General features: G+C 37.0%; 1 pseudogene; it reads right to left on the reverse strand.

Annotated features, from left to right (window-relative positions):
- Positions 1-12,120: 12,120 nt before the first annotated feature.
- On the reverse strand, positions 12,121-12,239 carry LOC120602534 (uncharacterized; annotated as a pseudogene).
- Positions 12,240-15,183: the final 2,944 nt, after the last annotated feature.

Below are 15,183 nucleotides of genomic sequence, written 5' to 3' on the forward strand. Positions count from 1 at the left end.
GCCCCCGCCCCCAGGAGGAGATAACTCACCTTGCAGCACAAGATGCCTTCTTGTCTCCTTCAAGTAGGGACCACTCGTCGCTAGGGTGGTGTCATAAATGTTAGGTCAACTGACATAGCATCTCTTAATAAAGAGCAAGTCCTTCATGTATTTTTGATAGTGCACTGGTGACAAAATCCCTCTCAGTTTAGCAGAGAAATACTGCAAGAGTAAATCATTGATGACAACATCAGTGTCCTGGCTGAGTTTTGGGGATTAAGCGAACAGCAGCCAGGGCCAGGCCCCTACATTGCTTTAGGCACCTTTGAAAAAACAGCAACCAAATTAAAGCCACATATATGAGGGGAGGGAAGCCTTCTATTCCGGCAGGGAGATACCTTTGATTAAAGCTCAGCCTGACTTTCCTGCTTCATCTCCACGGAAATTGAAACACATTTCCTAAAGGGCAGGACTTTACAGAATCATAATGAGCGAGCACCAGATGCTTTGCAACTACGTTGCATCCTGGGAGTGGGCAAAGGAGAGAATCAGGGAGGGTCTCTAATGTTTGTTATCAAAAGAACAATGCAGTCCTCCATCCTCTGTTTCTTTTGTGCAGAGGCAGAATTATCTGTGGAACAAGCAATCATTCCTGGACACCTTAGATTGCTTTTCTGCACAGCTGAATTCTTAGGTTATTAGCGTTTAGTGGATGCCGATAGCTTGATGGGGAATCTTCTATTTTGAGGGCAAAACGTATTAGTAAGAATTCACTCTGGGAAAGCAACCCAAGCTTCAGGGAATAAAAAACAACAACACTTAAAAAGCCCAACAAAACAGATCAGTTTCATAGTTAATGAGGGTAATATAAACCAGAGGGTTTTAGTTTTAGGTTCTTTGATGTTTTATTAAATCAGAATTACTTAAATTGCAAAATGCCCAAGTAGTCTATGCGGTGAATAGGACTTTCCTGTTTTTATCACATTCATTTTGTTGAATTAAAACAATTTCTGCCAACTTGGAAAATATGTCCACTGCAACGCTATTCTTCTTCTTGTGAATTAAAATTTACAAAATTAATAAAAACTGTGTTCTTAGATTATTAATACTTTCCATTTAACTTTATTTTCTATGTGAGCTATAGCGCCTAGCACCTTTTGGGTACTTAGTAAAGGTTAAAACATTATAATATAATATTGGTTTTGGAAGTAAGGTCTCAAAGAAATTGTACAAATATTTTTTAAGCTTGGAAAACAATACCCCCATCTATCATATTTTTACAGAAGCAGTATATGTTACTATAAGGTTTTGGTGAATATACTCACCCAAGAGAGGAGGATAGATTTTCTGAAGGGAAACAATGTTTATTAAAGAGAAAAATTCTGCCAGCTTGTGTAGAATGAAATTACATAATCTCAAAAAGCTTCTCCACTGTCCTTATGCAGTGTCAGGTCTGTGTTCCCGCAAATGGTAAGCGTGTATCCAATAAAATCTCACCTGCATGGGGGAGGAATGTATTATGTTCACATCAATGTTCCCAGACGAAACCAAACACGTTTATGTTTAGCAGCGGTCTGCATGAGAAGGGGGAAAAAAAAAAATCTCGAATGGAGGATGTAAGCAAAACCCACCCGTGCACTATTCAAAACTGAGGACATACTGCCCTCTTGTGGAGAGCAGCAGTGCTAACATGTGCGGCGGGTATTGAGTGCGTTTATTTTCCTAGAGAAGAAATGGTTTTAAGTGGTTCATTTAAAAAAGATCTCAGAATAGTATTTGAAAATTCTAGTAGCATCCATATACTGTCTTTATTCTTTCACTCACCCTCTTGCTGCAGAGGGTCAAATCGATATATAAAGGCTAGACTTTACTATCGTTGTTTAAAAAATCTTTGATAACACCTTCCCCTGAAAGAGAATACTCAATTTTTTTCCCCTTCAACTTCCGCCTCTTCACTGTCTTCACTGATGCTATCGAGAATAGAGTTTAGATCTTACTCTGTAAAATAAAGTAGAGATATGGATATTTCAGTATTTTTTCTTTTTTCTTTCTTTCTTTTTTTTGAATAAAAGGTAATTAATGCACAAAACTTGCGATAAATAGTAAGCAAGTAAAAGCTAAGGAAAATACTGGTGCGATGCTGAAGAGATAAAGAAAAAGAAATAGTTTATTCCCTTCTCCCCTCAATTGCTTCGTTCAGCTGCCCTCTCTCACCTCAACCCCTGCCACGCTGGTTTTCCCTTTACTCGCAAAAGATAATCTTACCTCCTACTTTATTGAAAAAGTAAGAGACAGTACGTTAATCTTAGAGTTATTATTTCTTACCTTCCCATACCAATTTGTATGGGTCACATCTGAATCCTTCCGCTAGCTGCCAGAATCGCCCCACCTGCAAACAAGGCTAAGCTTGTCCTCTGCCGGGAATGCACACCTCCTCCCCACGTGTGTTTTATTTTGAAATTCTGCCCCTCTACTGACATTCCCAATTACCTACACATATACGTGTCTCTTTCATTTACAAACAAAAATAGAAACAAAACAACCCACGATCAAAACAACACAAAATGAAACACACCTGCTCTAAATCCTTTTCTGCCAGTTTCTGATTCTACTTTTCCAGACTTCGGTAAAAATCTAGTGTCTTATATCTTCATTTTCCACTTATCGCTTTCTCGACCTGATGAATAAATTGTCCAAGCTTACCATGCTCCTGGTCCTTTCATGGGAAGAGGTGGTCTTTCACCATCAAGTAGTTCAGCCTCTCCACTGGTTCCTTGTGTCCGTGAAAGATGTTAATGGTTCAGTCAGTTTGGGAAGTGCTGCCTGCTTTAGGCCCCCTTAGACTCAGAGAGCAAGCGACACACCTAGAGCACTGAGCAGCCATGGTAATGAAGTCCGTGACCCATTTAATTTAACTTAGAGTTTCCCCAGCTTACTTGACCGAGAAACCCGTTTTTGTTGAATACCTATTAAGCACCTGGAGAAATAACATTTCACTGAATACGTTTTTTTGCTTACAAACAATTCTTGACTTATTCCTGAACATACCTTTTTGTGGATGTGTGCAAGACTTTCCTGGGATAGATTCAGGGTAGAGGTTTACTAAATCTTAATCAAATTCAGGCAAATTGCTTTTCAATGTGGCTGTACCAATTTATAAAGCCAACAGCATACATAAGAATATCTTTTATCACACAGTGTCAAATCTTGATATTAGCACATTTAAAAAAATTTTATGGGCAAAAACAAACATATTATTGAGCTTTAATATCGAATTCTATGATTTTTAATGAGGTGGGGGCACATTTCAATACTTTCCCCTTATCCGAGAGTTGTTGTATATGTTATTTGATTTTTTTGGAGGATAGTTTTTATTCTTTATATACATTCTGGATTCTTATCTTTTGTCTTTTATGTATGATGGATATATTTTCTCTCAATATGTTACTTACATTTTAATTTTTATGATGCTTTTTGCAACATTTAAAAATCTTTACTCTTTGCAAGGTTTTAAATTTTGATATTGTCAAACTTATTAGTATTTTCCTCTATACCTTTTAAGAAGACCCTTCCTCTCTTCAAGAAAAAATGCCCATTGTCTTATATTTTTCACATCAGACTCCTTAATTCAACATTTTTATTCAGTCTATTGATATTATCTTAGTATCTACTTGTATTGCACCTCTGTTCAAGTACATAAGTATTTATCATATAGATTTATTTTACAGTGAATTTTAAAATACAATACATAGAGATTCTTGAGCATATTTTTAGGTACATAATTGGGTACACTATAAAAGGACAATTTGGATGACAAAGGAAATATTTACTTTCCTTTGAAGAAGAATAGTTGATTAGGTAAAAATATATCTGATCACGAAATATTTGTAATAGACGAAGTGCTAATGCTTATATTGTTCTACTCTGTATTATGAGTAGTGTGTTATTTTGGAGCATTTTTTTCATTTATGTAGTTGAGGTTTACCTAAATTTTGATTGTTTTGATTGCCTATTTGTTAGAATTAAAAATTCATGTCCTGCTCATAGATACAGAGAACAAACCAGAGGGAGGGTGGGGGGTCTGGGTAAAAAAAGTGAAGGGATTAAGAAGTACAAATTGGTAGTTACCAAATAGTCCCAGGAATGTGAAGTACAGCATAGGGAATATAGTCAATGATGTTATAATAACTGTATATAGTGCCAGGTGGTTACTAGACTAATTGGGGGATCACTTTGTAAACTATATGAATATCTAACCACTATGCTGTCACTTGAAGCTAATATAAAATAATATTGAACATCAACTCTAATTCAAAAATAGAAATTAAAAAAAAAATTCAAGTCCTGAAATAACAATCCTTCATTTATAAAAAGTCACTAGCAACTGCCTGACACCATTCTCTTTCTATATTCACGAAATATCCTGATTTACTAAAACAAACTACAGACAGATACTGTGATAGCTGAATTCTGCAAGGGGCACACTAAGGATTACAGTGTTTTATAGAAGAATGAAATAGATTACTACTCTCCTTGAGCCAGCAAATGGATGTCATTGGGTGATTTTTACTGAGTCTTTGCACCAGCAATTCAGTCTCAATTAGTAATGATTTTAGTGGACAGATAAGGACCAATTACCAGAGACGCAGAGGTATTTCTTTGTCCGTGGGTGCTCAGGTGAAGTGTTGCTGACGAATTCGTCTGTGGCATTCTAGAAATAACTGGAGACTTAATTCCATCCCCAAACCAGCCCTGTAATGAGTAAAGATCCTAATAGGAAAGCCACATAAACAGTGACCTGTAATCCCAAGGCCTGGTGACAGGCGTGGGGTATAGTTGTGCATCTTTTCCATCCTGAAAAAAAAGTATTTCTCAGTTTTAAGGCCTTACAGGGCTCCACTTTCCTTCCAGTTTTTACAGTAGCCAAAAGAACCAGCAAAATGGTCTCAACTGTTGGGGTTCAGAAATGGCCTAATTTAAATTCAAAGTAATTTTCTATGGACTAAAGAAGTAAATCTTTTAATTAGCATAAAATAAAGTCCTATCTTGTGCTTTGACTCTCTACTCATTTACCATCGTCTGACATTACTTACAATCTGCCACAAAAGCAGGGATTAAAAACAACAACAACAATAACAAAAACCTAGTTTATTTACTGCTAAATTCTTAGAGTCTGGAAGAGTACCAGAAATATAGTAGGTGCTTAATAAATATTTATTTTAAACTAGTAAGTAAACATTCAGACTAATCACTCTGAACTCTCCACTGTTCCCTCTGCCTAATCCATAATTTGGGGGCCATTGCTTTTGCTTTTCAGCACAAGTCCAAATCCTATCCACCCTTCAAGGTCTGCTCAGTGTCACCTAAGGCACAGAGGGCCTATTGGCTCTTTCCAGTTATCAACAATGCCGTCTCTCTGGCCACCCTGTAACTCATAAATAACATTTTCTAAATGGTATAAGTACTTATTTATATATGCCTTATCCCTATTACTAGAGAGTAGGTGATTTGAAGGGAAAATACATTTCCTCTTAGAATGTATGATACTGGAAGCTTAACATATGGGTACATGCTGCTTTTCACCAGTATGTATAAAATATCCCAGAGCTTAAAGCTGTGGGCTTTGCAGTCAGATAAACCTGGATTCAGTAGTTAATTGCTCCTGTTCACCTGCCACAAAAGGCTCTATGGTCTCTGGAGGGCCCGGGGCTCTGATTTTGAGATCGTGGCCTGTGGTATCATAGCTGTTCATGCACCACGTGTCCTTCCCCTCCCCCTCTCTCCCCCCACCAGCTCTCCTTTACTAGGTTACAGCTCTGGACAGCAGTGACTATAACTTTTTCATCTGAACCCAATCGAGTGCTTAGGGTACAGCAAGAATTCAAGACCTATTTGTCAAAAGAATGAAGTAGCAATTGTGAGAATCGCACTTTTAACAAATGAGTATGTGCGTCCGTCCTCTAGCTAGCTGCTCAGTGATCTAAGGTATAATGAAGGCGGAAATTAGAGAATGTCAAGCTGGAAGTAGCATGTCCTCGGCTACAGCGCACAGTGGAGACGGCAGCAGAGTGATGGCGAGAAATACATAGTAAGGACCTTAGAAGTGCAGTTCTCACCCGTCCCTGACTCACTGGGTGACCTAATAAGTCATGACATCCTTTTTTTTTTTATAGGAGGTTTGTGGCAGTGGTGGGGCTCAGTTAATCACTGGTAGAACAGGATTGCGGATACACAAGTTTTAGTGTAACAAAGTCTGGATCGCACAGAGCCTGCTCAGAGACAGCCACCAAAGTTTAGTGAATGAAAAAAAAGTGAATGGACCATTATTAATAAAAACAAAAACAATGTTATTAATATAACCGTTGATATCAAATAGTAATTTATTTTTAATGACGTCTGTGATTTATACTTTAGGACGTTTCAGCAGTAATTTTCAAAGTTTGTTAGTTACCTCTCTTTCTTCGTGGAATATATTATATATATATATTTGTTTTTTAATCAAAGAAAGCAAAATATGAAAGGGAATAAGCTGTATACTGAAATTGCACACTTAATAAAGATAGGGATTAATCATTTTTTGTTTCTTATTATTAGTGTTAGCTGTGATAATTAAATATTTACCCTTTGCTTGTTTATATTCTTCATTTTAGCATTTTGAACTTCATCATACCTTCTCTTGGTTGTTTTTTTTCTTACTCTTTTGGTTATAGTTCAGATATTACTCATTTTGTTACATCAATGTCCCAAGTCTGCCATCTAGTGGAATAAAGTGGTCAAGACAAATTTTTACAATGATGCCATGGTCTAAATCAGGCAAAGAGTTTCTTGGAATAGAAATTACTCCTTTCATCAAAGTTCAAAGCAAAACCCAGACTCCAATTTAACAAATTTGTGTGGTGAAACTTAAAATTGCATTTAATTTTCTAAAATGGCTGCTGGATATATGCTTGCTGTTTTATTAAATTTCGCCGAGCTTCTAAAGTATTGAGTAACCAAGGGTAGCTCTGCTATATTTGCTGTGGGAAGTGTGATAGTGAAACTAATGACAAAAACAATTTTATAGAAAAGGCTGAAATTAAGGCAGACGTCTTTTCCGGAGCCCATCAAAGATCATAGCCATTTTGTCTTGGTAAAAGAAAATCACAAAAAATATGTCATTAACCTCCTTATTAACTGTATGCCATGGAATACTTTAGGCTGTGACAGATGCCCTTTGAAAGGCAAACACATAGCTGTTACTACTGAACAATGCATTATCAAGTTGTTTTACATATATTATTTACTTATATTTTTCTGCATAGAAAAATTTGTGATTTTTGAAATATATTATCTGATTATAATAATAGAACAACTTCATTTTAGATAATTTGGAAAATTAAGAAATATACAAAGAATAAAAAAGATACCTATAATTTTGCTTTCCAAACATAACCACTTTTTATCATTTTGATAAAAATTCCCTTTCGGCCTTCAATCTCTTCATAGATGTAATATATTTATAATTTTTCTTTGACAAAATTTTAAGCAGTTCGGTTTCACTTTTCTTAGCTAACATTACAAAATGAACATTTCACCCAAGCGATTCAAGAAAACAGTTTAAAAATATTTTTCTTAATTATGTACAAAAGTTATTTAACCAATCTTAAGTGTTAAAAGTATAGGTTGTTTCCAAATATTTTGCTCTTAGACATACTGCCACCTTGCACTTTTGGCATGTGCATATTGGTGAGAATTTGACTATTTCCTGAGGACAACGTTTCTGGACATTCAAGGGTTTGCTATTATAAAATATCTTATGGCTTTTGATTTAAACAGCAAAGTTACCTTTCATAAAGTTGTAATAATTTCTTCAGGGTAACCTTGTATAAGAGGACCCACTTCATCTCACCATTGGCAACATTCTTTTCTTTTGATTAAATAAAAGTATAAAGGATATATCAATGAATAATAATTTCATTTCTTCGATTATTAAACAGACTGAATTATTTTATGTTGACCAGAAATTGAATTTCTTACATAATTATTTGTACTTTTGTTCTCTGTGGTATTTTTCTTGTTGATTTGCTAGAGCTATTTATAAAGTTAGGCTATTAATCATGTCTCTTATAAACTGCTAATTATTTCTCCAACTTGTTCTCTGTGTTTTATTTGGTTTCTGAAGTTTTAACTTTTTGTGTGTGTAGTAAAATCCACCAGACTTTTTCTTTACACTCCATTTGCAGCTTTTATGTTCAGAAATGTCTCTTTCATTTTTCACCTTCATCTTTGTCTTTTGCTTCCATTTTCATTTCATAGAGGCCATGCATTGTGCGTCTTTTTGAAGACAACCTTTAGAAATGAAAATCATTTTCTTTTGGTTCTTTTATTAAATCATTTCCCAATATAATTTTTTCCCTTACTTAGTCTTTGGAAAAAAACAAAGCAATATCTTCTATAGGCCATAATTAGTGAAAACTTCTCTTCAATTGTAGAAAAGATTTTTTTATTATTAGAGTTAATTTTCAGTACTGTTATGAGGGTTTTTTTTTTCTTAAATTAGAATTTAAAGGGACACTGGGGGACATTGGGTCACAAATTCCTTGCCATCCTAACCTGTACATCTATTTTATATCTTTTATTTAGTGAGGAGAGAGGGAGAAATGAAGCCTGGGAGTTGTAGAAATGACGGTAGTCCTAAATGACACTGACTAATTCATGTCAGAATCTGACAACACGGATAGTTTTGCCTCTTTGCTGGGACTGTGGGTCAGGTTAATTACTTTGATAACTCAAATATGAAGTCCTGAGGAAATTTAGGCAGTCCAAATGGCTGTGTTTTAACTTTTTAAACATTTTTCCCTTCCACAAACATTACTAAACATAGCATCTCGTTTTTCTCCAACCTCTATTCATTAAAATGACATGTAAATGAAATCGAGGAATATGACATTTCAAGCCACAAAGTGCCCTTCCCCGTTGTCCATCTGATAACCTGAACTTTTTGCAGTATCGCCATAGGAAGATACCTTGAATGACATGGCAGCACTGCACACTTATTTGTGGTTTCACTCCCTAATCCAAAATGAAGACAAATGAAGGCAATGCCCATCAATTATCTGTTTTCTCTGTTTTCTCTTCTTGCCTTCCTCCAGTTTCACGACTCTGTAATCTAAAGCTGAAAAACCTATGAAGTGGTTAAGAGCCAGGCCCTGCTCAGGCCACCTGGTATGAGTGTCGGATCACTAGTTCTTCCTGTGGGCAAGTCACCAAACTCTCCCTGTGCCTCTCTTTTCTCATGCCTAGCATGGTTATAATTGTACCTACTTCACTGAGTGATTGTGAGGATTATCTGAAACAACCCATCTAGAGCATTTAGAAGAGAACCTGACACAGTAAGAAAGTAAGAACTCTAGAATGTCACTGGGTGTGTTACAGATTTCATCTCCTTTAAACAAAATGCTGTGTTCAAGAGGGAGCATCACCACATCAAAGGTAATCTAGGGGATGATAATTTTATATTCTTCCACTAGGGGTCTCTATAACTGTATTTGAATGTTCATTTTCTGGGAGCAGAAATTCAAGTGTTAGAAATTACAGGTAATTTGAGATCAGAGATGTATACATTTCTCCCCTAATAATAATGCAAGCCTGGGAATTTGGGGATTGTAATTATAGCAATGTCTTTGAACTCACATAATTAGATCTGGGAAGAGAGGAAAGCTGCAGGTGAATTTGGAGAGCTAGAACCTTTTACACCTTCAGGACTTCCTTCTCCTTGTCTCTGACTTTATTCTTCCTTCTCATTGTTGACTGTCTCTGTCCACTTCCCAGGCCACAAGGTCAACAATTCCAAGTTTATATCTTAACACTCCAGTCACAGAGCAACAGAATGAATCAATTCTTCATTTCAGTTCTAACTCCATTGAGCCTCCAGGTGAATAGACTGGGGTCCCTCATGTGACCCTTTATGGTGAGTGTGCTTTCCCCACTCCTGGTCCCCACTGTGACTTCTCAGCGAACGTGCCCACTGGGAGTGCTCTGCGTCACATGCGCACACACGGAGGAGAGGGTCAGGACGCAGGAAGGAGGGGCTAGGAGCTAACCCAGAGGGTGTCTACCAAAAGTTGGCTTATAAATTTCTGTTAGGGCAGAGAAACTGGAAGTGCTAGAAACTACAGATAATAAAGATGGTTCAGAGGAAATGATGAACATTCTGAAATAATAAAACAAAAATTTTATTTTTAACTTACGACTTTATACCTTAAAAAAATCTTTGATGAGAATAGAAAGTGATTGACAGAATTTTCATACTTACCTTTTACAATTTACCTCTCTGAAAAAGTGGAGGAGAGAAATACATTACTTTCCTTTGGGATTTATCTGCATAAGAACAATTGATGGAAACAAAGAATTAACAGCATTATATGACTAATTTTTTATTAACATTTTCTGAAATCTCACGGCAGATTTACTTTGCAGTCTGTCACTTTAGACAAACAGCTCTATGACGCTAAATCATGAGCTACATAGAAATGCGCCTATAACAGGTTCCTTGTTTTCTAGATGTACATGATATATCTGTGGCTTCTTGAGCATCAGTGAACAAAGGCACGGTGGCAGCTTTACTATGAAGACCCCAAACAGATCCTCTTGTTTTTCATTTAAGTCAACTGCACATTTTCCTGTCAAAGCTTCTAGATAGAACGGGTGTGGCAAGTTTATCTTAAAAACCATTTAGAGTAATTTGTGATGGAGATGGGAGACACTTCAGTTGTCTGACAGTTGTTCTGCAGTCAATCAAGATGGCAGAAGTAAATTAATCCCATGGCTTTCTTTCTTGAGAAAACTTTATGCAAACAATCTTCTTGTCAGAGATGCAATGGCTTTCGGTAATAGTAAATAAGAGTTGAAGCAGGTTTTCTTTAAGGGGCACAAAGCTATCTTTAATTTCTGCAGTTGACTGCCAGCGTCACCCTCAGAAGCCCTTCTTGAACTGCTGGATCATCTAGCTCTTAAAGGAATAGATGGAATTTGAGGCAAGTCCGCACACAATATTGGGTGGGATGGTAATGTCAATTATGATTGTGGTTCATTAAAGAAACTCTTAAAGTTTTATGAACGAAACATAATTTGTGAAACTTTAGGTAACTCAGAGAAGTCTAAGATTGTTTTAGCCAACTGAGTTTATGATTTTATTATGTGAAAGAACATGTCTTAATGTGGTGGATTTATCCCAAGAATAGGAGGGAGCTCAAAATATTCTTTTCAGACCAACCTGGTGTGGAATACATATTTTTTGTTTGTCTGTTTGTTTTTGTGACTTTCCATTTTTCTGTAAAAAACTTAACAAATAATTAGAGGTGGAAGAAATAAAGCTAACATAGGCTTTTTTGCTGACCAATGTCCTAAGTTCTTACTAAATAGAAGAAATCATTAAGTCCAAAGAAGCAGCAGATACCTATGGTTCTTAAAGAACAATTTCTCTTTTAAAATGGACCCCCCTCCTTTTTTCTGGGAAGTTTTATGTGAAGACAAAAGAGATTACAGATTCAATGTACCACAGTCTGAATTCCAGGGAAATAGCTTAATGAACCCCAAACTGAAGCTTTTCTTCTTGAGATCCTAATTACAAATAGAGAATGATCAGTTTAAATGCTTCACTCTGCAGGATGATAATAATAGCCTAGGTTTGCAATTATCTCAATTTATCCTTGTCCCAACCTGTAAGGAAAGCAAGGCAGGAAGTAGCATTCCCAGTTCTGTGTTGGAGGATGTGGCGAGGTGCTTCACTTAAAGTCCTGCAGCTAATACGTGACAAAATTAGCACTTTCACCTAGAGTTTGGTGTTTTATCTCTCCCTAACTGCAGTGATTTGTTTCCTTTTTTTACCCGTTTCCTCCCTTCCTTTCTTCTCCTTTCTTTTTTTTTCTTCTAGAAAACAAACAGGTGCAAAGACTCACTGAAGACATAATGTCTGGACTGAATATTCACATAAAGATTAATTTGGATTTTTTACATCTCCAAAAAGTGATTATAAGAATATTTACAACTATTCTTACTATGTCTACATATGAAAAGACTTATAGTTTAATGGGCTTCAAGTCTGAGATTATCGAACTAATTTTTATATAATTCTTCTTTATTTTTTTAAAATTTTTTTTATGCCTGCAGCACCTGGTCTTCCTAGGTGGTCTCCCATCCAAGTACTAACCAGGCCTGACCCTTCTTAGCTTCCAAGATCAGACGAGATTGGGCCCGTTCAGGGTGGCATGGCTGTAGATCCAACTAATTTTAAAAAATTTGAGATATAAAAATCTAGAGGTTTGATAGCTCTTTAAAAATTAAAAAATATTACTGTAAATTTTTTTATTTCTGAATTTGTGGACATATTCGTACTATTTGGGTACCTACTTAATAAGAACATACTTTAAATATAGGTGAGTGTAGTAGGTGAAATAATGTCTTCCTCCCCCAAGATATCCAAGTCCTAATTTCTGGACCCTATGAAGATATTACTTTACATAGAAAAAGGGATTTTGTAGATGTGATTCAGTTAAGGATTTTGAGATGGGAAATTTATCCTGGATTATCTGGTTTGGCCCAATGTAATCACAAGCATTCATATAAGCAGGAGGCAGGAGGGTAGCGTTAATAGTAGGAGATATGATAATGGAAGAAAGACGTTGGAATAATACAAGGAAAAGCTGTGGAGTGGGCCAAGGAAGAAATGCAGGTGGCTTCTAGAAGGAATGCAGCCCTGCCGATACCTTGGTTTTCTCCAGCCCTATAAGAAAATAAACGTGTAAACCACTAAATTGGGGTGTGTGGGGGGGTTAGCTTGTTACAGCAACAATAGGAAAGTAAACAGTGGGATTTTATATTAGTTCTTTAACTCCTTCGGTTAAGACTACCTTAGTCAAACAAAAGAATATCTATTTTGGTTGATTAAAGACAACATTCTCATCCATTACATTTTTTATATAGATTGTGACATCTTAATTACAGGTTTTATATAGATTGTGACATCTTAATTAAGGTTCAATTTTTCTTTAATCAAAATGAATCTTTTACAAGGAACATTTACTTTTTGTTGGAGAAAAGTGGGCCTCCTGAGCAACCATTAACTCAGAAGTGAATTTATTGTTGTTATTTTAAATGAAAGTAATTTATTATATTTTCTCATTATGAAAATAATATTTACTCTCCGTAAACATTTCAGGAAATAAAAAGGTATAAGTAAGAAAGTTAAAGTTGTGTATAATCCTGCTGTAGCTGGGAAATGCTCTGATGTCACACATGGTGTGATCATCTTGTAGAGTTTCTCTTGAAAGCAATATGCGCTTCTCCAGCTCATCACCAGAGATTGAGGGCTCTGGAGGAGGGCTTCGGACTTGAAGGTGAGCTTGGGGAATAAGAGAAGTAACACTAACAAATGTCACTTGTCTGGGTGGTGGTTGCCCTGATAGAAATGCCTCTAGTTGTCCTGATAACCATGGGCTAGGACAGGGGACCCCAGCGAGGAAAGCAGAGGTATAGGTAGGCTTGTGCCCAGAATGGGTAGCGGTAAATAATGCTGCTCATAAACACTTCCTTGTCCCCCCTTCACCCCAGAAACTTCTATAAGGTCGTGGTGAAACTTATGGGCTGGTCTCTGTTCTGCTCTGAAAAAATAACTGGAATTCTGTCTTTGGGACGGAGTCCCTTTCTTCCCTCTGGAAGCCTGAGTGTTAGGAGGAGTCGCTTAATGTTTAGCGGCTTCTCCTAACACTGTGAAATTCTGTCTTGCTGCTGCAGAGGCACCGAATTCCTTTACCAACAGAGACAGCTGCATCAGCTCTCAAGATTCCCCTCACACAGTCACTTATCTCCCAGGACGCAGTTTCCAGAGCTCTCCCGGTGTGAACCACAGGGACCATCCAGCATTGAAAAGGCCTCACGTTTGCTCAATGTAACATCACAGAGGCAGCTGCAATGGGAGAACAACCAGATGCTACTTGGACTCCAACATCCAAATTAGAGTCAAATCTTATCTTTTCTTGAGAGTCCTACTATGAGATTACACAAGACTATCTCCTTCTTCAGTCCCTTCAACCAGGCGACAGAGGCAGAAGGGAGTCTGTCCGGACCTCATCTGCCATATTCTCAGGGGAACAATGCATGGGCAGGAGGCAGTTCAGAGGTATTTGCCAGCCCCCCGGTTCTCAATATCTAATCCAAGTTCACAGTGGTCGCAAGCTGAGGAGGCAGCAGCTAAATGGCATGCTGAAGAAGCTGGAGCTAAAGAGTGTGAAGGACCTCTTTCTAAACCACAGACAGCCTTCTGGGGGATTTAGAAGGAGTGGGGGGTGCAGGGTGCATTTGTTGTGGTAGCTCAAGCATGTTATTTGGAAATGGAATGGAAAGTGATATCATTTGGAAGTTGCAGGGCCTTTTTTGTTGTTATTTGTTTTTGTTTTTTAAATACTGGCAGGTATGCTTTTTATAATAGGCAACTTGTCATCCACAAGAGCGGTCCTGGGAAATTCTTAAGTCATACATAGATATAAGTTTAGAAGCAGCAAGAAAAAGACCCGCTCAGCTGCCTCGTGTGTCTAGAGTTTGCTCTGCATGATTCTGGTCTGTGATGTGCGTGATATTCTCTGGTGTTTTAAAGTGCATCTGCCCTGCCACCTGACTTCTGTGTATTTCAGTATTTGAAGTTCAGTGTTGTGTAATAATTAATTTGCTTAGGGTTGTCTATCATTATCTATCATACACTTTAGCATTAAAACCCTCAGAGGTTTACCATAGTCTTTAAAGACGTTTGATGTCAATTTGTCTAAAGACAGACGAGACAGCTATGAAAGTGTGTGCGTGTATGTGAGTGTTACAGTATGATCAGCTTTGTTTTAAAAAAGCTTTGTTTCTTGAGTTATAATAGTGAATGCTTTATAATCTGCAGGGCTCTGCCAATCTGGTTGCCTTTGATAAGGACCAGACACAGAAATTAACAATCAGGAAGTGCTAGATATGGCTCTTTGGGGGATGGCTGGGGTGAAGTAAGTGGCTATATGTCCTTGATTTTTCAGTTAAAAATTTAAAACATGACATTAAAAAAATTTCTTTTGAAAAACAGACATTGGATTTCATGGCCGTTAAAATGTCTGGATGTAGATAACATCTTGCATTAAACATTTTGCATTCTACCATTTTTTAGAAAGGAACAATAGTACAAATAATCCAAAA

The sequence above is a fragment of the Pteropus medius genome, unplaced genomic scaffold (assembly GCF_902729225.1).
Source record: "Pteropus medius unplaced genomic scaffold, Ma_sr-lr_union100, whole genome shotgun sequence".
Taxonomy (NCBI): domain Eukaryota; kingdom Metazoa; phylum Chordata; class Mammalia; order Chiroptera; family Pteropodidae; genus Pteropus; species Pteropus medius.